The sequence below is a fragment of the Diabrotica undecimpunctata genome, chromosome 10 (assembly GCF_040954645.1).
Source record: "Diabrotica undecimpunctata isolate CICGRU chromosome 10, icDiaUnde3, whole genome shotgun sequence".
Classification (NCBI taxonomy): Eukaryota; Metazoa; Arthropoda; class Insecta; order Coleoptera; family Chrysomelidae; genus Diabrotica; species Diabrotica undecimpunctata.
Window position 1 is genome coordinate 71,915,120 of NC_092812.1, and position 27,850 is coordinate 71,942,969.

Genomic DNA, 27,850 nt, shown 5'->3' on the forward strand with positions numbered 1-27,850 from the left:
TTTGAGCCAATCACTATGGAATGCTTCTGTTTTTTCCCGAATCGAGTCAACAACGGTTTTTCTTTGGCCTACTCGAATAAATCAAAAAATAGAAAATTTATATCGCAAAGAAGAACCTACCAAACATACTTATAAAAATGAAGACCTTTTTTGTGGATATATTTGCTACAGCATTCTCTGGAAACATTCATCTGTTTCTCTATTCCACCTAGCAATAGTGTATTTCTTCTTCCTGACTTACATATTCTAATTAAATGACTTACACTCCTTTGAGAAACAGTTAATGAGGATTAAACAGTTTGAGGATTAATTGCAAGCTGGACCCAGAACAAGAAATTAAAGCGAGAATTGCTCAAGCTAGAGATAGTTTCTTTAAGATGCGCGTTCTATTCTGCGATACACATATAAATATTAAATTGAGATTAAAACTTGTAAAATGTTTTATCTGGTCTGTTCTTCTCTACGGAGTCGAAACATGGACTTTAAAAATAAAGAGCCTGAATAGAATCGAGGCATTTGAAATGTGGGTGTACCGTAGAATTTTAAAAATTCCTTGGACAGCACGAAAAACAAATGAAGAAGTACTAGCGAGACTCAATTTAGAAAAAGAACTATTGAGAACAGTCAAAAGAAGAAAAACCAGTTATTTAGGGCATTTGTTGCGCAACGAGAAATACTACATCCCTCAGTTGATAATAAAAGGCAAAATAGAAGGAAAGCGAGGAATTGGAAGAAAAAAATTGTCCTGGTTACGTAATATCAGAAACTGGACAGGACTTGGATTTGAGGAACTCTTAAGAACAGCTGAAGATAGACAAACGTTTGCCACCATAACCGCTAACCTCCATTGATGGAGACGGCACTTGAAGAAGAAGAGAAACAGTTTTTGGGAGGCCTGAACTTTTGCCGTGACATCAATAATGGCAGTTTCACCATGTTTCTTAATTATATTAAACACAGTAGTTGTTGCTACAGTTAATTCACTGGAAATTTTACGCATTGTTTTCCTTCTATGGTACTGATGAATAATAATTACCATTATTTGCCATTATTATGTTTTATTGGTAATAAAACTGACGTTTGTTAATTGTTCATACTCAAATTATTGTTGATAACGTACTACCTTCTCGTATGTTTGATTTCAAAGCATTCTTTGCACCAGAGTGTTAAAATTTAGGAAACTTGAGGAAAAGCAAAAAATGTTTCAATATTTAGTTGGCAGCAGTTTTCGATTATCAAACAATTAGTTAAATAATAGTGAATATAATATATATAATTAAGCCGCAAAAATATTTCATATATCATACAAAATGTTGTTAATTTCATATTTACATAAAAAAAAAAATAAAAGAATTTCGGTAAATTGGCATTATATTCTCAAAATAACTACATGTTCCAACATATAGTTGTTAAAGCTGGTATAAAATTTCGTGTTTAATAAACTTCTGTAAGATGTTTAAGTATAATGGTTTTAAATGTTTGAGTATTTATTTGAAGTAATATTATTCTATCCGAGACTGGTACGAAGATGGTCACATATTGACTCAGTTCTTATGTTACTACTTATGTTACACCATTTTTGTGATGCGGGTCTTCTGTGCTGTTACCCGAATAATAAAATACACTACCGTCAGTTTTACAAGTCCCTGACTCTGGCCATCTCAATTCGCTGATTCTTAGTAGATCTATTTATATTCTTTTCACTTCTTGAATTGCATTGTCAAGTTTTCCCGCCGCAAATAGACATTCCATGTGCATATTCTCAAATTATATTTTCTTTCTATGATTTCTTTACGATGTTTTCGCATTTTTTTCTGAGAGGCCTCATGGTATAAATACATGTTTCTCCTTTTCTGCCGAATCTTGGCTTCCGTCTTTCCATGATTAGTAGTGGTTTTCTATTGATGTCTCAATTCTATGGTGATTTTCCTGAGGGTACTCTATGAGTCTTTAGTGCAGTGGTTTCTCTTTGCCTTCTGCATTCTTATGACGAACCTCAGAACAAAAGAGTGCCCTGCCTTTTATCAATTCATCCGCCCGAAGCTGTTGGTCAGTAAGTGGGGGAGGACATCAGAGCCTCGTTTATCTAGTAGGATGCACCAGATGATCAGAATCAAGATTATCACACGGGCAGGTGAGGTTGCCATTTCGATAAGAGAGGATATACATTGTGTATCACTATTCCTTACATCCCTATTTTCTAATGATATATAATGATAATGTAAAAAGCTTGTGTACTATATCGGCTTATAGTTTAATTTATGACCTATATTTGTGTGACTTATAGTCCAGGAGTATATTTTATAAATATAGTAAACATTGAAGACAACTATGCATACGTGTATAAGTGCAGCGTTGTAAATATTACATAACTATAGTAATAATTAATGATCATTGATTGAAAATAAGTAAGTACTTGAATAATTGATAAAAATTGCTGTTTAGATAATTGCAGTTCTATTTGCAAATTAGAACAAAGTCGATGCTAAGTGGTATCCTACTTCAAGGTTCTAAACTAATGTTAAAGTATAAACCTGGCAAAAGGATCACACTGCATTGTGAGAGTTAGCACATGCTAGAACAACATATTCAGGACCGGCGCAGGTAATAGTTTAATTAGTTGAACATTATCTGTCTTTATTCGTTTAATTATGTTTTTTATAATGATTATTTATTCGACGATCTAAATTGATTGTTGAATATTTTGGTGTCATCACCGCCATCTATCGCTTAATTTCTTGCAGATTTTCATGGTATGGGTAGGTAGTTTTGTGATATCATTAATCTCATGTTCCTTTTATAAGTTTTATGTTTAATAAGTGCGTTTTGTATTTCTAAGGGTTGAAAAGTACCCTTTTTGACAAAAAAGTAAAACTAAGACTTTAAGCATTCTTTAAATCCTGGATATGTTTCAATATGTTAAATAAAGATTTGTTTATCTTTATTTTATGATGAATAACTATTTTTAAACCCTTAAAAACCATATTAAACTCTTAAAAAACTGAACAAATACATTAATTATACAGCAAAATAAAAGATAACATCTAAAATTAACATAAATGTAGTTCTTCTACCAACAAACATATTTTGTAATGTGCACATTGAAGCACGCTAGATAGAATGCACGTTTGCCATCACATTCTTCACAGTAATTTCTTTAAATTTTCTATCGGTCTTTTTACTAGTCCTGCTTCTTCTCAGAACGTTGACACATCCTGTACATCGTCTTCTATTTTTATTATGTGCATCGTTTTGCCGGAATGTATAGTATCATTTTGGTGTAAGTGGTAGTGAGGGTTAAAAATTTCCACTATTTGCCGATGCTTTTGCGAGTTCGAGTGTGAAGTCAATGATAGGTAACTTGTCGCTTTTTTCACGTTTGCTGGAATTTAGCAACCAAGCATTGACTATTGCCACATTATTAAATATTATTTCTACTGCCACTTCCTGTACAACTTTAGAGTTTTGTGGATTGGGCTTTGGTAGGAAACCATTTCACCACTAAAATCAACACCATTAACATAACTTAATTAACATTTTATCATAAGTAATCGGTTGCCACTGGAAGTATACATTAAAAAATTCTTGCAACGTCATTTTTGTCAAAAAATTAATAATGAGTGGTGCCTCCTTTATTTTCTATACACTCAGTAACTCTATGGTGCATTGATCGAAAAGTGGTCTATATAATATTGCGGAATACTCATCCAGATTCTTCTTATGGCATGCCACAGGTCTACTAAGTTTGCGGGAGGACGTGACAATCGATTTAGGTTTCGATCTACCATATCCCACACATGTTCGATAGGTGACAAATCAGCTGATCTTGTTTGTAAGTAGGGGTGTAAAACCGGTTGCAGAACTTCACCAATATATCGTTAAGCTGTCAGAATGCCGTTAATAAGAACTAGAGGTGAGCTGCTTCCCAAACATTTATACCATAATGCTTGATTGTCTTGCTGTATGACGTTCAACAGCCAAGTCTATATTTCGTCCTCGTTCTCACCTCGAAAACGTCTTAACCTTATGCGTCCATAAGAGCCACCCAAACAAAAGCTACATTCATCACTGAAGCAGACAAAATTCCATTGGTCAGTCCAGTTTTGCCGAGCTCTGCACCATTCTAAGCGTCGAGCATTATGCTGTGGTGTCAAAGGTAACACCAAAAGCGGACGGTAAGCTCTCAGCCCCATTCCAAGTAATCTTTGATTAACTGTTCTTCTTGGTTAGACTATCCTTCCTGTAGCTGCAACAAAATCATCTCTTAGTTGATGTACACTGTCCCGTCTATTTCTGAGAGCAATAAGTTTAAGATAGCGCAAACCACGGCCTTGCAATATTCTAGGACGTTAAGAACCTCAAGGACGCCGATTATCATCTGATTATCAAGTGCCAAATTCAAGTTCAAGTCTTTTTTATTAACTTACGATGAAAATTCTGGGCTTATTTTGATTTTAAAACATTGTTTTTATTTGTTAATGGAAAAAAAGCAAAATGACTATTTTCAATGCTCAAAAACACAATTAAAAAAATAATATTTTTGAAATCACCAAGTGCCTAAATTCAAGTATAAGACTTCCTCTATCAGCTCCCGATGAAAATTCTGGGCTTATTTTATTTTAAAACATTTTTTTTTAATTGTTAATAAACCGCACATGGCAGTGGCGGGCGCTCATTTGTACAAGGAGAATTCAAACCAGCAAAAATTTGTGTCATAGATCTTGTTTCTTTCTCTTACATGCGCCGCAGCCCGAGCGCCGGTCCTGTCATAGGCGCTCCATGAACGATTAAAAACCAATGTTTTAAAATTAAGCAAGCCCAAAATAATTATCGGAAAATGATAGAAGAAGGTTTGAACTTGAATTTGGGTTCTTAGTGAATTCAAAAATATTTTTAGTTGTGTTTTTGAGCCTTGAAGATCGTAATTTTGCGTTTTTTTCCGTTTTAAATTGTTTATACCTTGAAAACAATTAAGTTTACAGAAAAATTACAAAAGACCTATTTTGTTCAGGATTGCCCAAAAAATTCAAAAAAAAATTTGTCCGGCCAAAAAAAAATCATTGTTACAATTAAAAAAAATTGTTTAAAAAATTCGAACAACTTTTCGCCTGGGAGACATCTTGAACCTTATTTTGGGGTATCTCATGAAAGTGAATATGCAAAAAAATCTTATGTGAATATTTTTCCGAACGAACCCGAGCTTTTCGCCCTTCTAAAATAAATAAAAACGTATATAAAGTGTTGCATTTTTTTTGGCCATCAGTATAACATAAAGGTGTTTGTGCGTCACATTCTCTAATTAGAAAAAGCTCTTACTGCAACTGTGGTTCAAACTAAACTGAATTGATTGATACACAAGACAAATAATTTGTAGACATGAAGATTCTTGTCGGATTTTCTATCATTGCGGCATGTTGGGTTACTGGTATCTCGTATTTGCAGACCTCGTATCGCATTACAAAAATAATTCTCACCGGTAGTGCGATACGCGGTCTATTTTGGTCATATGATCTTGAAACCGTAATACGATAGTATGTTTTACAACTGAATATCTCACTATAAGGATTAATAAACTATCTTCAATAATTGGGCGACGAAGCAACGAAGCACTAAGCCTACCAATTTTCCAGAGCAAGATGAATCGGTATGCAACTTTTTGTATCGACTTATTTTGTATATGCATTTCCAAATTGCATAGAAATTGAAAACTTTGCAACTCGGGACAAAATCGACGGGAATGAGTTCAATTTTGTTACTCGGAGGTTTTCGAGGTCGCTGATAACGAATATGATAACGACGATAGTTTTCGAGCTACCTGGTGCCCTGGGTGGACCTCGTCTCATGAAGTATGTTAATTTCATTCTAAATCAGTCGACAGTCATTACTCGGGGGTATTTGAATGATAATCAGAATCGTCCTCGAGCTACCTGGTGCCTAGGATGGACGTCGTCTCCGGTAGTTTTATGTATTTTACTTTATACTACACTTTATATAAAACTTCAAAAAATTGTCCAAAGCACCATTTTTTAAATTTGGCACTTTGAAGTAGTTGGTAGCACTGATGAAGTTCCAGTTGATACACATTATAATCTCCCCTGTATCAGCTCCCGCCATTTACTTTCGCATGTGTTCGTATACTTCTTCTCGCACACGTACTAGTTAGTACAAAGATATTTTGTAAGTTAAATAGTTAACGTGCGTTTTATTCTCCTCGCTCTCTTTCAAATTATTATGAAAATCACCATTTGTATACAATAACGTGGATGTAAACAGAATGGCTTGGTTTACAGTTTGGCATGTAAAAGTTGTGCTGGTTCCAATTGCACGAATATGGAGAATTATGAAGAAAATCAATTATCTTGGACAGAAGAAGATGAGGAAGATCAATTTGAATGATACGATTATTTGTTAATCATCTTTTTTGCTTAATTTTTTTTGTATTTATATTCAAGATATTATATTTTAACTTTTACTTGATATCATACTTTCATAAAAGCCTTAAATAACAAATTAACATAAAACTTCAGGAAACGAGATCCACCCTGCGCACTAGATACCTTGGAGACCATCGCTGTCTTAATATTCGTGTTCAGCAATCCAAAAGTCCCGAACAATTACGATCGACTGATTTCGGAGGAAAATAACATAACACTCAAGGAGAAGACGTCCACCCTGGGACCAGGTAGCTGGAGGACCATTTTTGATATTATATTCGTGTTCAGCTATCTCGAAAATCCCCGAGTAATGAACGTCGATTGATTTAGAATGTACCATACTCCAGAAGACGAGGCCATCATTGGCACCAGGTAGCTCGAGGACCATCCACGTTATCATATTTGGATTTAGCGACCTTGAAAACCCTCTAGTAACAAAATTGAACTTATTCTCGTTACCCTTTCGACATGCATTTTTCTTATGCACAAAATGCAATTTTCGTTTTACCACCATGAATTTTGTTCACAAACTTTCCTGACACTTTCCCGAATCGAATGAAACACTTTTTATAGAGATTTATCTTGCTGTGGAAAATTAGTAGGTTGAGTGACTTTTAGTGCTTCATTGCCTGGCCTAAATGAGGAAAATACACCTTTCGCAAGATATTTTTCCACATTATTAGCGATGCTACCAACCGTTAGTGTAGTACCAGGTTTATTTGTCTCGTAACGCAGCGAACGTGCTAATAATCAATTATTTTAAATGAATTAAAAAAATCAAATGTTACCCTATTGATAAATTTGTTGAAAAAAATAGATTTGTTCAAATTTATGTTTATTTTAGTGTAAATGATTATTAGTTAATTTAAATAGGAAAGAGCATTAGTTATCTATTAATTAATTATAAATAATTTTAACAATTTTGTTAATTAATTTGTTAATTTTCGTAAACTATGTAGTTTTTAATAAAATTGTCTATTATCTATTTATTTAATTAAACATTTTGCATTTTTAAAACAACATTAAATTATTAAAATATGTATATTTTTTTAAAAGTTATTATAATATTAATGGAGAATGCAATATTGCATAAACTATTAATTATAATCCAAAGTGTATTTTATAAATATATTTATTTGTAATTCTTACTAGGTATACATTATTATCCTATTACTAGGTATAGGTAGAAAAATTAAAGAACAATAAAGCACCGGGATCGGATCAAATAGCATCGGAGTTACTAAAGGAAGGAGGAGACGCACTACAAAAAACAATACATGAATTGATAACAAAGATATGGTCGAATAAACAGCTACCAACGGAGTGGAATAGCGGTATTATTGTACCACTACATAAAAAAGGAAATCAGTTAGAATGTGGAAACTACCGTGGAATCACGCTGCTGAATGCAGCATACAAAATAATGTCCAATGTCATTTATGAAAGACTTAGACCACACGCTGAAAAAATAGTTGGCAAATACCAAAGTGGCTTCTGTAGACAGAAGTCAACAATAGACCAGATATTTGTTCTGCGACAGATCCTCGAAAAAACAAGTGAATATAACATCGACACCCATCATCTCTTCATAGACTTTGAAAGCGCATATGACAACATAAACCGAGAATTCTTAATAAAAGCAATGAAAGAATTTAATATACCAACACAACTAATAGAACTGATAAAAGAATCTCTAAAAGTAGAAAGTAGAATCCGGATACAAAATGAATTAACGGAAACAATAGATGTGAAAAAGGGACTACGCCAGGGAGACGCTCTATCATGCATCTTGTTCAACATCGTGCTCGAGAAAATACTGAGGGACACAACAGTCAATACACGAGGAACAATTATTAATAAAAGCGTGCAAATACTAGCATTTGCAGATGATGTTGACATAATCGCAAGATCAAGAAGAGAAATGATAGAGGCATACAACCAAATAGAACGAGCTGCACAAAATAGTGGTCTTAAAATCAATCAGACCAAAACAAAATATATGCAGGTAAGAAAAAACGCAGAAATAAGGCAGTCACAAAATATAACAATAGGAGAATACAACATAGAGGAGGTAAAAAACTTTATATACTTGGGATCCCTAGTCACGTCTGATAATAACGTTACAGAGGAAGTGAAGAGGCGAATATTTATTGCAAATAAATGTTACCATGGCTTAATTAGGCACCTAAGATCAGATAACGTCGCAAGAAAGACAAAATGCCAAATATATAAAACCCTAATAAGACCGGTACTCACATATGGCTCAGAAACCTGGACACTTACTAAAAGAGAGGAAACGTTGTTAGCCACCTTCGAAAGAAAAATCTTGCGACACATATATAAGGGCACAAAAGAAAACGGAATATGGCGAAGACGATACAACTCTGAACTATACAAAATATACCAGGATCCGGATATTATAACATTCATCAAAATAGGACGGCTGCGTTGGATAGGACATGTAGAAAGAATGGAAGAAGGCGAAATACCAAACAAAATATTCAAACAGATGCCAGTAGGAAAAAGAACAAGAGGAAGACCGAAACTGAGATACTTAGAACAAATAGAAAATGATATAACAACCTTAAAAATAAAAAACTGGAGAAAAAAAGCACGAAACAGATCGGAATGGAGAAGAATCCTAGAACAGGCCAAGGCCCAAAAAGGGTTGTCGAGCCAGTGATGATGATGATGATACATTATTATCCACAGACATCTTCATAAATAATTTTAAAGTTTTGTAAAATTCTCTATGTAATGATTTTTTTTGTCAATTTATTGTAAAACAAAATAATTCATAAGATTAATATACAACGATAAGTTTTCAAATCACTAATATAATAATAATTGTTAAGTTTTCTAATATCGTCTTGTAGGTTCCATACATAGTGAACCAAATTACTGAGAAGTAAACTTGGAACACTGGTATACTATATGACTCAAACGCCCCGTTGCTCAGTCCCTGGTAGATTATTTTTTCCATTCAATTTTTAGATAGACCATTAAGAATTTTTTATTCATCATTGGCGTGCATAAGGGTAATGGTCTGAATTTTTTTAAAGGAAAAAGTGGTAAACTGCTTAGATATTTAAAATTAAAATTAATTTTTGGATTTTTCGTTTAATTTGTGACAAAAAATCTGTCTAGCCTATTTTTGATATGAGGCGCCGTTTTTATGAAAAATAAATAAAACATCTTTACGAGTATTCTACATTTATTTAATACATTGTCTAGTACAGGGATCACTAATTATGTTCCCTGAGCTTCCGTTTCGAAAACATACGACACTTCCAGGGTTCGGCCATTCAGCAGCAAACCAAGCAACTAGGCCACCTCGTTTAGGTATATAAAATAAACTAAAGGAAAAAGGAGAGAATTTTCAAGCTATTGTTATGTAATTTTGAATATTTGTATATTAAAATCGTGTTTATTAAAACTTAATTAATATGTAAAGGCAAACTAATAATATCTGATTGTTTTCTGGTCACTGTAAAATACTTTCCTGGTACAGTAAATGAAATATAAATTAAAAAAAAAAGGTATTTAAAATCCTTTATAAAAGGTATATAATTAAAACACCCAATCGGGCTATATCACAAACATCTTTACGAGTATTCTTCATTTATTTAATACATTGTCTAGTACAGGGATCACTAATTATGTTCCTTGCGCGTCCGTTTCGAAAACATGCGACACTTCCAGGGTTCGGCCATTCAGCAGCAAACCAAGTAACTAGGCCACCTCGTTTAGGTGTATGAAATAAACTAAAGGAAAAAGGAGAGAATGTTCAAGCTATTGTTATGTAATTTTGAATATTTGTATATTAAAATCGTGTTTATTAAAACTTAATTAATATGTAAAGGCAAACTAATAATATCTGATTGTTTTCTGGTCACTGTAAAATACTTTCCTGGTACAGTAAATGAAATATAAATTAAAAAAAAAGGTATTTAAAATCCTTTATAAAAGATATATAATTAAAACACCCAATCGGGCTATATCACAAAATGTTTTCGGAATCTATATTCCATCATCAGTGTGTCTAGGTTTACATGTTTGGATAAAAACCCGTTAAATGTTATTAGTTTAAATTTATGTTACATTATTCGATCTTATATGTGAAGATGTTAAAGTTACCAGTGGAATTGATAACATGGCAACATAAGACTCTACATGAGGTTGCGGGTCCTGAGGCAAAGTGTCTACGAGGACTTGTTGATAGCAACTCAGTTGAGTTGCTACCTTTTATAAAGAATTTTAAATAAATTTTTTTGTGATACATGGTATATACAGCCAGCTACAGGAACTTAGTTTCCTTGTGGAAATATAAATTGTGTAATGTTTTAATACTATAATCAGTACATTTTAAACACAGCATTATTGTAAATTATTACGGAGAATATTTTAAAAGTCATGAATTTATCGTTTGAATGTTAATAATGTCTTTCTCAAGTTTTTAGTCCAATCAGCGGCACAGTGGGTCGAATTTCTGAAAACGTGGCCAACAGTTTAAATGCATATCAATTTGGATATGGATGTGTAGTATAATGCTGATTACGAATTTGATGTCAAACTTGAAAAATTCAAAATGCCCAGTCCAATATCGCGGACCAAATTTCATATATAGTATCATAAATAGGTACTATAGAGATTTTGACCTCGCTGATTACGAATTTGATGTCAAAGTTGAAAAATTCAAAATGGCGAATCCAATACGATGGACCAAATTTCATAAAATTTGAATTAATTTTACATAAATCGATAGTAGAAGGTTTTCGACTTCGCTGAAAAATTTGAATATTCTAAACGGCAGATGCCAAATGGCGAACGAAATTTATAAAAATTTAGAACATAACAGCTTACTGTAAGGTTTTTGACTTTTCTGAAGACATATTTGATATCAAACAAAAGTGAAAATGTTAAAATACTGGATCCAAAATATTTCAGTTGTAATATTGACATATGCAATAAAAAATATTTAATTTAGATCAACAATCAAATCAAATTTTGAAGATGAAACAATTACAATACAATAGTTATGAGCCAAATGTTGAACTGTATGTACTGTTTATAAATATAGTGTAAGCAAACCGATGACTTCATTGACTGATATGGTGTATACGATGCGATGATTTCATTAAAAATACCGGCAAAACTAATAAAATTAATGAACATGACTCTAAATGAAACAGCGAACGAAATAACATACAGGGAAATTTATCAAGGACATTTGCAATACGTAGAGGGTTCAGGCTAGGAAACCTGCTGCCTACAACATGATTTAACTAGATTTTAGAATTTTTTTTACGACTGAAACGGAAGGCATACTTAGTTTTGACTTTGCCGACGATTTAATCGCAAGACCAAAAACAGAACTAGAGAAAATTTCGAATTAAGAATGAAGCCGTTTTGACTCTATATTCTAAGAGTAAATAATTAAAAATAAGAATAACGGGATCACTGCAGAAAGAAAAAATAAAAGAAAAAAGATTAATGGAAACAAAGAATATTGTTTCGAAACAATTAAATAAATCGAATACATTCGATTGATAGTAACAAAAATGGCTGACGCAAACGCCAGAAGAAGATTCTCAAAAAAGTCCAGAAGAAAACTGATTAACAATCTATCACAGAGATAATGAAGTTAGAGCACACAATACACAATACAACACATACAATGTGTTATGCGGATGACCTGGCTATTTCATAATTTTAAGAATTAACTCTTGTTTATAATCTATTTTTGAAACAAACCCTTCTCAAAACGCTCAATAAACAGATTAAAAACTAGATAAACGTTACGATTGAATGGACAGTGCATTAAGCATTGAATAAATTCGACCGACCAATGTAGTTGTGACTCCACAAGATACCTATTGCAAAAAAGAATAACCGAAAAAAGCAGAAACACATATATCACAGAAAGTGATGGATTCGAAGAAAGCTGGGCAAAAATTAAGTTTAATATCTTAGCCTCGGTCAAGGAAGTTCTTGGTGAAAGAAATATAAATAAAAATAAATCGTTTCCAAGGCGAAGAACTCCATGGTTTTGTAGAGAAGTGACAAGAGGCATATCATAATTACGAGAAATTAAAACCGAAACACATGTACTTGTGAGAAAAATAAAAAATAATCACTGGAAACGCTTTTCCAAAGAAATGGAACATGATTTTTACGGTCTACAAAAGGAAATATGGCGCTTCATAAGAGGTCAAAGAACGGAGATAACGAAACTAATAGAACCAAAACACATGGAAAAGGATACGTGGATTGACTACCTAAAAAAGCTCTATACAGAGGAAGAACAAATGACGCTAGAACTGGAAACACCAGAAATTACCACAAATGAAGAACTTAATATGAATGTATAGGAAGTTCGGAAAATACTTGAAAACCTGAAGAACAGAAAAGCAGCAGGTAAAGATGGAATACCAAACGAATTACTGAAATATTGTGGAGCAGCAATGACGGAACAACATTAATTAATAAAATTATAAAACACAATAAAATACCGGAAGAATGGAGAACGAGCGAACTATATCTACTATTCAAAAAAGGAGATAAAAACAGCCAGAAATCTATAAAGTCTTGTAAAATCTTGTATAAAGTTGTTCCGCTACGTTAAAACTTACAACTAAAATTTTACAAGTGCTAATAAATCAGAGGATAAGTTTAGCAGATGAACAACAGGGTTTTCGTAGTGGAAGATCGTGTACAGATGAAATATTCGTTACAAAGCAAATTACTGAGACATCACTAGAGTTTAATAGACCAGCATTTCTGTATCCGATTGACCTATAGAAAGCGTTTGACAGACTAAGACTCAACCATCTTCTGTATAATAGAGAAGTTCCCCTAAATATTATAAAAACTATCGAAAACATCTACCAAAACAACACAATGGAAGTCAGAACAGATGGACAACTTACAGAACCTATAGAAATAGGCAGCCGAATAAAACAAGGAGATTCATTGAGCTCCATGCTCTTCAATTTGATCATGGATGAAATCATCAAAAGCGTTAACAAAGGAAGAGGATACAGAATGGGAAACAAAGAAATAAAAATACTCAGACGTTACGCAGACGACGCAATATTGATAGCCCAAGATGAAGATAGTCTACAAAGACTGGTCCACAGATTTAACATACCAGCAAATGAATTTAATATGACAATATCATCTCAGAAAACTAAAACAATAGTAGTCAGAAAAATACCAACCAGATGTAAAATATAAATTGATGAGATCAGTATTGTACAACTAATGGAAATAAAATACCTGGGAATTACACTGTCCAGCTATGGAGACCTGGACAAAGAAGTGAGAGATCAAGTGCAAAAAGCAATAGACTGGCAGGATACCTTAATAACACTATATGGCGAAACAGACACATGAACACATAAAAACATGATGAAGTCAAGAATTTATAAAGCCAGTGTAAGACCAATAATAACATATGCCTCAGAAACAAGACCCGACACAGCCAACACTCTGGAAACGGCAGAGATGAGAGAACTGAGAAGAATTACAGGAAATACTCTGAGCGATCGAAAGAGAAGTGAAGACATTAGAAGAAAATGTAACGGACAGTGTATAAATGAATGGACACAAAATAGAAAAAAAGAATGGAGTAACTACATAAGCAGAATGGAGGAGACCCGTGTCGTCAAAATAGCAAGAGATAAGTGACCAATCTGCAGAAGTATCGGACGACCGCGCAAAAGATGGAGCGACAACCTTCCATAGAGGTATTAATCCGCCAATGAACAAGCAGAATTGCTTATAAGGAGGAAAAAGAAGAAGAATGTAGTTGTTAGACGACATTTGTATCGTGACAACTATCGAACGCGTAAGCGCTCGAAAGTTTTCTGAAATGTTTCAATTTTCTGCGCAATCTTCTTTCCGTAAAAACCTGAAAAACTTGTTGATGAAAATTGTTAACTCATTAAAGATTGAATGTTTTGTTTGTTTGGCAACACCGCCTTCTCCAATATTCCTACCGCCCCACTCGAATACTTTATCTCAAAAATTGTACTACTGTCTGTTTGACTCTTATTGTAAATATGTATTCTGTTAAGCGACTACTTAAGCCTTAATCACACAATATTTAGTGTTGCTTTAAAAGCCAACCATTCCACGCGGGGATATTATAATTTTGACTTTCAACAAGGTGTTTGTGTTTGTTTTTGACGTTATTTTTGCGACATGTAAATATCAAGCGAATATTTTTGGTCGGAAATATTTGAAGTGCCACATACTAATTATGTTTTCTACGCCTGATTTCAGTAAGTTTTTGCATTTAACAATTAAGTTAACTTTTATATTTCACACAAATACATTTGTTATACAAATTTATAGATGAAAATATGCAAACAATAATAAAAAAACGTAAAAATTCTTTAAATAACAACAGTAAACGTTTCGGAACCACTTCCATGTAAGAAGTCTTTATTCAAAAAGAATTAACTCAAAATTATAGTGCGTAGCAAATTCTAAGAGATGGACAGCCCAAAACTTTTGCATTCTATCGTCGTTAGGTGTAATATCCTTGAAATATTTCTTACTAATTTTGTATTTAGACATCTACAATTTCTGAGTCGAATTAAAGCATATTAAAACGGTTATTTTCAGTATCCAATATACTTGACGATTACTTACAATTGATGGAAAACATACATTATAATTAAGGAAAGTTAATACGAAGTAGATAAGGGATTTGACCCACTGGGCTAGAGTTTTTTAAACCTTGAAATATCTCATTTAACTCTTGTATACTTCACACAACAACTAGAGAGTGTGGGTAGGGCCCACACTCTCTAGTGTGGGCCCTACATTATTTGAAATTTGTTGTAGTGCTTCTTCACATTTTTATTTAGAATTGTAGTAAATAATTTTAAATAAAAATACCGTCTATGTTACCTAGTGTTAGAAATCGAGCTAGTGATTTCTCAATAAGTGGTTTTTAAAATGTCCAATTTGCATTTTCAATCTTCCGTGTTTCTGAGTTCTTATTATAATGGACTAATATTTGTTGTCATAATATGTATGTAATAATACCTCCCAGTTTAGAGTAATAGGTTCTAGTCGTTTGTCTTATCATTTTGTAAGTATCTTTTTAAGTAAGTATTTTGATTACCTCCTTTACTAGAGACATGGAAAAAGAGGTAGGCAAGCTTCAACCTGGCCTACGCAGCTACGATAAATTTATCAACATAGTGAAGACTGTGTCACGGAGGCACATTCCTCGGGGCTGTCGTACTCAGTTCGTCTTAAAAACGAACTTGCTCGAGGAGTACCAAGCTAAATACGAACAGGAACAATTCTGATGACTCCATCTAAACTTGAGAGGAACTGATGAGATATTTGGCTGATGAAAGAAACGAAAAATGGACGAAATTATTGAATGATCTCGACATGAAGCAAAATAGTATGCGGGCGTGGAAGCTTATTAAAAACCTGAGTATTGACCCTGCTGCTCCACACACTGATATCTCAAAAGTAACGCCAGGCCGAATAGCACATGAGCTCGTACTTAATGGTTAGACCATATACAAGAAAATAAGAGAGCCCATGACACGAGTAATTGTCGAAGAGAAATACTTAGTGGCCGTTCACGCTTTAGGAACTGCAAACAGCTATCAGACACATACCCCAGCCAATGAAGAAAAAAAGCTGAAATAATCTTATACATGTATTTGAAGGTTCTGAAAGGTATATGAGTGGTAGAATTAAATTTGTTTATCCCTGAGAGCGATTATTGAAACAACTGTACTTTCCCAAACAGTGACTCTATAGGTATTTTTAAAAGGACTGACTTTTTAGCTTATAAACATTTATAATAACTTTGATATTGTTTATGCCACACGTTTATATGTAAGCTCAACCAAAAGCTGATGAAAAAACACACTTTCCAAAAAAAACAGAACCTATGACCAATAAGAACCATTTTATTCTTAAAATCATAGCGTTTTATTCTTAAAATCATTCTTTTATTGTTTATTAACATTCAGTTTTATAATCCGTTAAAATGGTGATACTCGTAAAATACCGCCACGGAAAAGTGGAGGGGAGATTTTTTTTTTTAATTGGAACTTAGAATTAAACGCGCTGGCAAAATTTGGAATATAAATTTTATTAATAAGTGTATAATATTTATATAAATATATAATAATTATAAATTATTAAAACACATTTATTTCTTTTATTTAATTTTATAGTTTTTTCTTTCGACAAAATAATTAATTTTATTGTAATTGCATAAGTTTTATTTTGTTTTGGAAAGTGTCCTTTTTCGCCAGCTTTTCATTGAGCCTACTAACAAGCGTGTCACATAAAAAAAATCAAAGTTACCATAATTGTTGATAAGCTAAGAGTCAGTCCTTTTTCAAACTGTTTTTTAATAACAAATTTAGTTAAATGTTTTTTTTAATATACCTTAAAAATGTACCCTTATATAATCGATTTCGTCTTAAAAATACCTCTAGAGTTTTCGGGCAAGAACAGTTGTTTAAATTGTCGCTCTCGGGGATCAACAAATTGAATAACTTATAAATTATTTGGTCGATTTATTTGAAATTTAGCACACTTTAATAACTCATTAACTGCCACAATTTTATATAGTAATATTATATCCAGTTATGCAAAAAACAAAGTTATTAACATTTATAAATTACTGCAAAATTAAGGGTTTTTTGCAACTATCTTGGTGAATTTTTTATGTATTTTAATTTAGAAACTCGCAAATTAAAGAACATTTTAAGATTACAATTTTTATTTGAAGTGTATAAGAACCGTTTTATAGGCAAAACAATGAGTTTTTCACTTTCTAAGATTGTTTAAAAGAAAAACAAAGCAAAATCAGCTGTACATCTTCACGGATTTTTTATCAGCTATCCCTCATATACATTTTAGAACCTTCAAATATCTGTATAAGATTTTTACGTGAAATCAAAGATTTTTTTCCCAGATAGGCTGGTGTAACATAAAGAAAACAAAGCCGCTGGTCACGACAAGATAAAGACAGAACGGATAAAGCGTTTCGGACGTAATGTTGTATTTTCTTTTTCTTTCTTAGGGTCTCCTAAGCTACTTTTTCATACATCGTCTGAAATTTTATGTATCATTTGTATGTGGTTTCATATATTGTTGTTCCAGATGTTGATTTAAGCCTCTTTGGTAAAATCTCTTAAAGTTTTCTCTTATTGATATTTTTTGTAGTATGAAAACTAATAGAAAAACTATTTAAAAACATATCTTATTACCGTTTTTCATCTTGTTAAGAAATTTTCCGATATTGAGGCTATTGCAAGGACGAACAAAGCGTTAAAACCTCCATTACGTTTTTAATTTAACAAAATGATGTGAATATAATCAAAATAAGTCGTCAAGATAAAATTTATCTTATGCGTTGACCTTTATAACACTCCTCTATTATTTTCTATAATATATTTTATATATAATATAACCAGTTTATTATATATTTTATAACACCCCTATATTATATGACTGAGCTATAATATAATCGTTTCGACCTGCTATTAAAATGCCTAGAATTGTCATATTTCTATAATATTGAAATAAAAATATATATTGGATTTTCCAGCTGTTTATTAATCATCTCACCATTTATAGTTACAATGAAATGCAGTTTATGCAGCAAACTTTCATAGACATACGTACAGCGCCGGTTTAACCAGGGGTCTTTTCGGTGCTGTAGCACCGGGCGGTAGAAGGTTCCAGGGCGGTACGCGCGAAGCCCCTGCTTTTCCGAAATTATATGGTTACGGTGGTAACATAAAATTTGCATACAAATCCACGTGATATAATAATAATAAATTTTTTTTATTATTAACTTTTAACACGCTGTTCAGTTTATGTTATCTAAATGTCAGCTAATGCAAAAACATGCCGCCGTAAAATTATATCATTTTACATTACAGCGTTTAGAAGAATGTGCTAACACCGCAAAAAGCCCAAGTTTGGGTTGGCGGGCGGCGGATTGAATTGCAGAAAGATAAAAGTTTGGATATTCTATACATCCTGCCTGACGGGCGCCGCGCCAGATGAGTATTATAAGAGGTTTGTCTTACCTTTGAAACTGTGTAGGTAATTATAATTTAATAATTTGTGAATAAAACATTAATATAATAAATATCTGTCCATCTGGCCTTTTTTGATCTAAAGAAAGCATATGACTCAATACCTAGAGTCAAATTATGGGAACCAATGAATGATCTCGGAATCCGACAAACACTAATAAAAGCAGTTAAAGCACTATACAAAGAAAACAAAGTAGCTATTAAATGTGGAAATAAAGCCTACAATTCATTTAAGACGACAAAAGGACTTCTACAAGGCTGTGCTACGTCCCCTACTCTGTTTAAAATATTCTTGGAAAATACACTCAAACCATGGAGGAGAAAGTGCGAAGGAATGGGCATACCAGTAAGAGACGAATACCTATACACCTTAAGTTTTGCCGACGATCAAGTAGTCATCGCACAAGATGAAGAAGATCTCAGCTTTATGCTCAGAAAACTAGAAGAAGAATATAAAAACAACGGAATGGAAATAAACTTAGAGAAAACCGAATACCTAACAACAGAAAACAAGGATATGAGAAACCTAGAGATAGACGAGGGAAGACAAATAAATGGAACAGATAAATTCAAGTATTTAGGAACCATAATATCGAACCAGGGAACAACAGAAGAAGATATAAACAACAGACTGAGACAAACAAGAAACTGTATAAGACAACTAAACTCAGTGTTGTGGGATAAGAACATTACGATAAAGACAAAAAAGAGAATATATAATACCCTGACAAGAAGTATCCTGACATATGGGTCCGAAAACTGGACAATAAACAAGAGAAATAGAGGTTGAATAAGAGCAGTAGAAATGGAGTTCCTGAGGAGAAGCTGTAGACTTACAAAAAGAGGCAGAATTGAAAACGCAGAGATTAAGCGGAGAATGGGAGTGCAATCAGACATAATCGACTATATAGAGGAGAAGAGACTATCCTGGTACGGCCACGTCAGAAGAGCGGACAGAGGACGCTGGATAAACAAAATCACAGAATGGAGCCCAATTGGAAGAAGAAAGAGAGGAAGACCCCGAAGGTCATTCAGAGATGAAATCGACGAGGCTATGGAGAAAAGAACCCTGCGAGATGGAGACTGGAATGACAGGGAAAATTGGAGAAAACGGTTGAGTGAAGGAAGACAGTGAAAACTGTGGAAATCCTTAGTAGTAGTAGTATAATAAATATTCAATAGAAAAATATGGAAGGGCGGAAACAATCTGGATCTTCCTGGCGTAAAAGAAAATAAGAAAAGCAGGAAAGGCAAAATAAAATTTTGAAAGGTATGCCCAAAATGACAGCATTTTTTACAACGGATGGAAATCAAGAAGACGACACTACAAATATTTCCCAACCTGGTCCTAGTTCTAGTGCTACTAGTGATAAATGTATTCACATTCGACCACATGAACCTATTTTGGAGACTTCAGAATCAGTGCACTAGCTAGAGCACTTAGTATCACCTGTTTCAAAAGTATTAGAAGATGAAGCAACCACCAGTAACTCGGATAAGGCATATTTAAATCTTTTGTGACGAGGCTAAAATGCAAAAAGATAACGGTGACTTTACAAATGGTAATTAAAACAGGACAATCACAAACAATTTTTTTTGTTTCTTTTGAGATCCAAAACAGGATTTACTTAATTTTAAAGATCCAGCACATTGGTAAGATTGTCATAATTATTCAGAAATGATTCTAGAAAAATGGGTAAAGAAATTTAATTTTTGCAAGAAAAGTTTAACTTTATTTCGTAAAATCATTAATATCTGTATGTTTTTAGAGTTATTTCGGGAATGAATTTGTGAACTTCGTTTCCTAGTAAAATACCTATTTGTTTATAAAGTCAACTTAAGCATAAATTAATTATACAAAATTATTAGATCTGCAAAATATTTCATTTCTATACATAATAATATAGCCAATTATATTATTATATGCATCAGTAATATGCATGAACATGAGATACACAGTTACGAACGGAAATCAGTTTTATGACATCTCTCTCAGGTCCAACGTCCACCATGCTAATAACTCCCTAATAATTTGAAAATTCTATTCTAAGTTAATAATAGAAACCACATCAAACTCAATCCCAAAAATACTCCCAGGTTTTCATTATTGCTAAAATTTCAAATTACTTAAAAAAAATATCTGTCAATTGTGTGTAAAATTCTGGAAATGTTGTTGCAAGTATAGAACCGGTTCTTATAAACCAACAAATAATATCTGATTACCAATTTGGCTACAGACTTGTGGTATCACATATTAGTTGGAGTATCCCATCCAAATCGTCGATATATATATATATATATATATATATATATATATATATATATATATATATATATATATATATATATATATATATATATATATATATATATATATATTATATGTGTGTGTGCAATATTTTTACTTTTCTACCACTTTTGTGGGGCTTGCGGATTTTTACCAAATTTTAATATATCATTGTACCTTTAAAAAATAGCTTATAGCTATTTTTTTAGCCCTCTAGTTGCCCTTGGGCTTGAGATATGCCCCTCTAAAGGGTAACAAATAGCCCTTTTTACCCTATATTTGAAGAGCTATATCTCTGAACCTAGTTGACCGATTTTAACTCACAATATCTCATTTTTTTTGTTATAATGTCAACTTTTTGATGAAATAATTTGCAAAACCGCAAAAGGTAAGTTTTATTTAATAGGTCAAGAAGAACGAAAAGAAAACAATTGTCAAAATTTAACCATATGAGGAAATAACAGGAACTTGTAGGAACAGGAAAATAAAGCATTTGTAAATACCTTTCACACAAGCATTGGTCAATTACAATCCATCTAATAGATTCGAAGATACAGCCTTTTAAAAATAGCCAGTTTTTCGAAAATCGTATTTTTTGTCATTTTTAAACTGATAGTACTTTTTCCTGACAATCTCAAATTGCATAAAAACTCAGGTAAAGGTAGCTCTATATACGTACAACGCATAAACGCTCTAAATCTTAAGCGTTAAGAAAGCCTTTAGGTGGTCGAGAATTAAAGTTATGGCACTTTTAATTTTATCTTAAGTCTGAGGTATTAAAAACGTGAACGCTAATTTTCTTAAATTTGAAACAATTTTCTTAAATTTGAAACAAAAATTGAGATTTTAGAAAATGTAGAGGGCTTTATAATACTGTTAGTTTCGTGAAATTTTAAAAAATATTTACAAAGCGTTCTACAGAAAAAAGAATTTCTAGTCTCTTAGCACTGTTAACATAAACCCAGTTTGACCAAAAATTGCATTAGATTAAAATTTTTTCCGATATAATAAAGATCGATGAGTATTATAAGGCTTTCTACATTTCCTAAAATTTAAATTGTTGTCACTTTCTAAAAACTTACAATTTAAGAAATTCAATAAGTAGATATTATTGTATAATATACCATGCCGTCCATATGTATGGAATAAATTCATTTTTGGCGTTATTATGTACTATCTGAAAAAAACCTGTTACAGGTCGATTTTTATTCTTAAATTGACAATTTACAGTATGAAAATATTATCCCCTTCCATAACCCCCTTTGAATTATAAGCACCCCCTCGAAAATTTTAAATAACAAAGGGGGTCGTGTGGTACCTTCTTAGAAAGAGATTTTAGTCCTTTGTTTAGAAATATAAATTTTTTTAAGTTTGGTGCAATATTCACTGAGAAAATTGATTTTTAAGATGTAAAATTTTGATAATGTCTATTACAAAACTTTAGGTTGAATGAAGATAATAATGTCACATAATATTTAGAATGTATTTTTCGATGTAATTTTCAATTAAATTAAATGTTCAAAATGATTACCATTCACTTCTTGACAATAGCCGAGGCGATTTACGAATTCTCGCACAACATTTTGTACGACCTCGGAGGTTATTTTTTTAATTTCTTCCGTTATCCTAACTTTTAAATCAGCAATACTGTTTGGTCTATTAAAATATACTTTAGTTTTTAAATATTCCCATAAGAAGTAATCGAGAGGAGTCAAATCTGGGATCTAGCCGGCCTTTCGATCGTTCCACGTCTTCCAATCCACCTATTGGGAAAAACCTCGTTTAAATAATTTCTAACTATACGTGCAAAATGCGGAAGAGCTCTGTCTTGTTGGTAGTAAATAGATCGATCTATCTCATTTGTATGATTGACGTGAGGAAAAAATCTTCGTAATGTAGGCACTAAAAAGTTAATCAAAAAATTTAGATAAACCTCACCATCAACTGTGCCCTCAAAAAAATAAGGACCAATAATTTTATTGTTTTTGGTACCAGCCCAAATGTTAATTTTTTTTAGGATATTACGTGAGTCTCACACACCAAGTGAGGATTTTTTCTGAGTTTGTTAACCGTTCCGTTTAACTAAAACGTCGATTCATCAGAAAAAACTAAATTGTTGTTGAAAAAACTAACTTGTTTTGTTTTGTTATGAACTGCAAATCTGCGTTCATTCTGTCCATCATCATTTTACAGAATTCTTGCCTTCTATCGGGATCATCTTCATTTAACTCCTGAACCAACTGAACTTGGTAAGGGTGGTATTTTTTTATGCAAAACTCTCAAAATAGATAATTTACTTACATCATTTACGGCGGCCAGTTTTCGAGTTATTTTATGAGCATTTTCCTCAATCTCTAGAAGTACATCTAACTTTTTTTCATCAGTAAATTTAACATTTCTACCTGGTTTTGAATATTTTTTACATGTCCAGTATAAAGAAACTTCTTTTCAATTTTTCCAAATGTAGACTGCGAAACTTGTTGACTAGGGTATTTATTATTAAACATTTCACAAACCTCCATTTGAGTTCTTGTTTTATTACCAAAACCAGTCATAATTAAAATGTCTATTCTTTGAGTCTCGGACAAATGAGCCATAATTAAATTTAATACGCGCACAAATATTATACTGACGTCTTTTAGTAACTTTAAATACCTCAATGACAGCAGCCTACTAGATTCATATCAATTGTTTATTTGGCTTTTTGACTAATATTTTATTATCTTCAAAGTTTTTTCCCTAATGTTTAGCAGAACAGATACGAAAATACCTGATTATTTCTAAAGTATATTTTAATAGACCCAGCAATATTGCTGATTTAAAAGTTAGGATGACGATAGAAACTAACAAAATAACCCCCGAGGTCATACAAAATGTTGTACGAGAATTCCAAAATCACCTCGGTTATTATCAAGAATTAAATAATGGTGGTCAAGTTGAACATTTAATTTAATTGTAAAAATCAATTTTCTCAGTTATGATTGCACAAACTAAAAAATCTTTATATTGCTGAATAGAGGACTAAAATCCCTTTCTAACAAGGTGCCACACGACTCCCTTTGTTATTTAAAAATTTCGAGGGGCTGCTTATAATTCAAAGGGGGTGCTGGAAGGAGATAATATTTTCACACTGTAAATTGTTAATTTAAGAATAAAAATCTACCTGTTTCAGGTTTTTTTCAGATAGTACATAATAACGCTAAAAATGAATTTATTCCATACATATGGACCGCATGGTATATAGAACTACCTTCATCGAAATTTTTATGCGATTTGAGATTATCAGGAAAAAGTACTATCAGTTTACAAATGATAAGAAATTCGGTTTTTAGTAAAACTGACATTTTTAAACAGCTGTATCTTCGTATTAACTAGATGGATTTTAATTAGCCAATGCTCGTTTGAAAGGTATTTAAAAATCATTTAATATACCGGTTTCCACATTTTTTTGCTCGTTTGGTTAAATTTTAACAAGTTTTCTTTTTGTTCTTTTGACCTATAAAATAAAACTTTTGCGGTTTTGTAAATTATTTCACTAAAAAGTTGACATTATAACAAAAAAAAATGAGACCTTGTGAGTTAAAATCGGTGAACTGGGGTCCAGGATATAGCTCTTCAAATTTAGAGTAAAAGGGCTCAAGCTCAATTTTTAGGTGATCGAAAGTAATAGTTAAAGGCCCTTACTAAGAAGTTCGATAAGCAGACATTGTTGTATACATATAGACCCCAATTTTTTATGCAATTTGAGATTGTCAGGAAAAGTACTATCAGTTTACAAATGGTAAAAAAGGCGATTTTCAAAAAACTGGCTATGTAAATTGTTCACTATGATTTTCTTAAAAGAAGTAAAGACAAATTGTGGATATTCAGTTTATTTTCAAGGACTGTATAGGTAATTTTCGATAACGGGGGAGGGTTCCTAGAATTTTAGGGTATTTCGCTTGAGCCGTCTTTGTTTGTCTATGGTTGTATTAGACACATACCAGGGGGCATTGGTCATCATTATGCGAACTTCCACTGGAATCTTTCTTATCTTTCGAATCTTTTAAAAACATTTTAGTCTGAAGTCCGCATAATGATGGTCAATGCCCCCTGGTATGTGTCTAATACCGCCATAGACAAATAGAGGCGGCTCAAGTGAGATACCCCCACTAACTAGTTGGCTAAATTCTAGCTGAAACCTCCCCCGAGCATAAGTCATGTTAAGGGAACTTTTTACTATTCAAAAGTAATCCATTCAACAACTAAAAAGCAAGATACCCAATATAAAGAATACAACAGTTAACTATTTTTATAAATCTAATTTATAAAACTTTATTTATTATAAAATGTTCTAACACTTAGTTTATTAGAGTCTTTATATAATCTTACAATAATTTATTTTACACTGACACTATTCTAATCATGAAAGAGTCCGAGAAATCATGGGGGTTACACATAATATTGTTGATGACATCAAAACGACACAACTCAGATGGTACGGACACGTAAGGAGAATGCCGGAGAATAGAATACCAAGACAAATTCTTGAATGGCAACCAAGAGGTAGGCGAAGACCAGGAAGGCCTAGAAGAAGTTGGAGAGAAGGAGTTGATAAAGAAATCAGAGAAAGAGAACTGGAAGACGATCTATGGAACGATAGAATGAGATGGAGATTGGAAATCGGAAGACGTCGAAGAACGTTGTAAACCGAAATTATATATATACACTATTCTAATTTATATATAATTTATTTCCGCGTTACAATTCAAACTCGACTCGATGCAATTATTCTTTTCAGACTAACTGTTTACAATAAGAATTTCCTCTATATATATATATATTAAATAACCTTTCTGACTGAACTTTCTCGAACGCCATGGAACCCAGACAGGTTTTGGTGGCGGGGACCCTACTAAAAAATAGTTGTTAGAAAAATATGTTTACAGTTAAGGTATGAGTCATATGTACGTAACATTTCCCCCCTCTTAAAAGATGGTTCCTCCTGGAACCTTGTCTGGACTGGAACTGAAACGGTATGCTGGTATCGGCAACTGGACCCTCTTTTACAACTTACAGTTGTATAAAGATGACAAAAGACGGTTTTCATTTCGCACCAGTAACTATGCGGGTTATAACACCTGGACTTCGGTGTATTTAAAGATCTCCTCCACCATACTTCGGATAATCCTCCAATTTAATTGGCGGCACTCCAACTTTGGCATGGCTAACTTTTGCACGTCGGACTCTAGTACGTGCTCTTTCAATTAAAGTAAGACTTCCCATACATCTCGGTAGGTAGGTTGGTCACGGGAAGTGTCTTTTGTTACCAGGTAGAAAAGATAACGTGATGCATCTTGCAGTTTCAAGGCTTTCCCGGGAGCTGGCACTTGGCATTTAAATTCTGCAACTCGACCTAACTTCCTTCGAAAGACGGATGCCAACCCTGGTGCATCTTTGATACTGGCCGGTTATGGTATACTATCATCGGCTTTGAATGAGGTATGGATCTTCCTAAAACTGCTGTAACTTATACTCATACACTTCGGTGAGAGTATTTGCAACTCAAAACTGGTGATTATAACTTTTTTATTGCATAAGGTGAAAAAAACGTTGTTTTTTTTATTATTTTTATTTTTATTGTATCAAATAAACATTTTAGGGTAAAATGAGTAGAGTATTATGGAAGGACATATAAAAAGCTTTAATTTGAGCTATGTAACATTAAATTCGACCAATAGTTTATGCAAAATATACAATTGAAAATCCAAAAATGTAAATTTTTCGCCTTTTTTTATCTTTGAAATAACTTTTGCAAAATATTCTTTTTTTATACAAAAAGCATTATATTGTAGCTCTTTCAATTATAAATCGAATGCAACTTGGCACTAAAAGTGCTATAAACAAATTATAACCAATAGTTTCGAGTTGCAAACACTTGTAGGTTATTCCAGGCAATGCTCTTCATAACGCTGTGCTGTTTTCAAAAATTCCCTAATTAATGCTCAAAATCATTCATTTTTGTCTCTACGAGCTTGGACTAGTTATTCTGTTTAGACCGTTGTTAATATATATATGAGAAGTTTGTTTTGTTTTAACCTGTTTAAAGACTATTCTACATTTTGTTTCAAGGTAAATGTTTATGTGTTATTATTACAAGTAGTTGATTGATATATTTAAACAAAACATACCGTTAGTCACAAGTTTAATTAGTTTTCACCAAACTAAGGCTTTCATATCGTAAACTCTCGGGGTACTCGTTGCGAGTAATGCGACAGGGGCGGGATGGAAATATTGCCGTTCCGCCACGCGAATTTATTAATTTTTTTCAATAAAATCACGTTGATTATTTATTGCAGATAGTGCGGAATTATTTTAAAAGACAAAGCGACAAGAATGGGCAATCCTATTAATAAATGAAGCTATCAAAAGCTATCATGGACGGTGAAATGGGTTATAGAAAAACTTAACAATTGAATGTTCTGAACATTGGAACTTAAGTGTGTGAATTTAGCGTATATAGTCAATTGTGAATATAATAGAGAACTTTTTAACATATAATTTTAGACTTTACAAACAATCAGTACTACGAGCTCCGAGCAGTTGAAGCGGTGTGTAGCTGGCGGTACAAGCTCTTATGAGCGTTTCAGTTAAAGAACAATTAGTGATAATTTAACAAAACAAAACATAGCCGTTGTTCTGAAGCTATTTTCTTGTGGTACTTTAATGTTATTTACATCTTTAATGGACATTAACGACAATTTCAGTTTAAAATACGTTTATTTTAACGTTTCAATTTCCACTTCGGAATCCTCAACAGCATTATAATAATTATAATTCTAATTATTAGACAATCGAATGTTAGAGGAAATTTTGATGCAGGAGCAATAAAAAAAACTTAGCAGACACCTTGGACAAATATGAAATAGATATTGCAGCTATTGAGGAAACCAAACAGAAAGCAAATGTCTACATAAAAGTGGAGAATTACGAATTTTTCAACAGTGGAAACGATCTGCAATTATTTGGGTTGGTTATTTAAGATAAAAATA

General features: G+C 32.7%; 1 protein-coding gene across 2 annotated transcripts in view; it reads left to right on the top strand.

Moving 5' to 3' along the window:
• PRL-1 (protein-tyrosine phosphatase 4A family member PRL-1) overlaps nt 1-27,850 on the top strand; it is a 134,868-nt gene that overhangs the window by 28,621 nt on the left and 78,397 nt on the right. The window contains exon 1 of one of the 2 annotated variants that reach the window (XM_072546640.1): nt 14,577-14,719. The exons of the other annotated variant lie outside the window; for it this stretch is intronic. The gene's annotated coding sequence lies outside the window, so the exon portion shown is untranslated. Of the gene's footprint in view, nt 1-14,576; nt 14,720-27,850 lie in introns of those variants that run through there. 2 annotated transcript variants of the gene reach the window in all.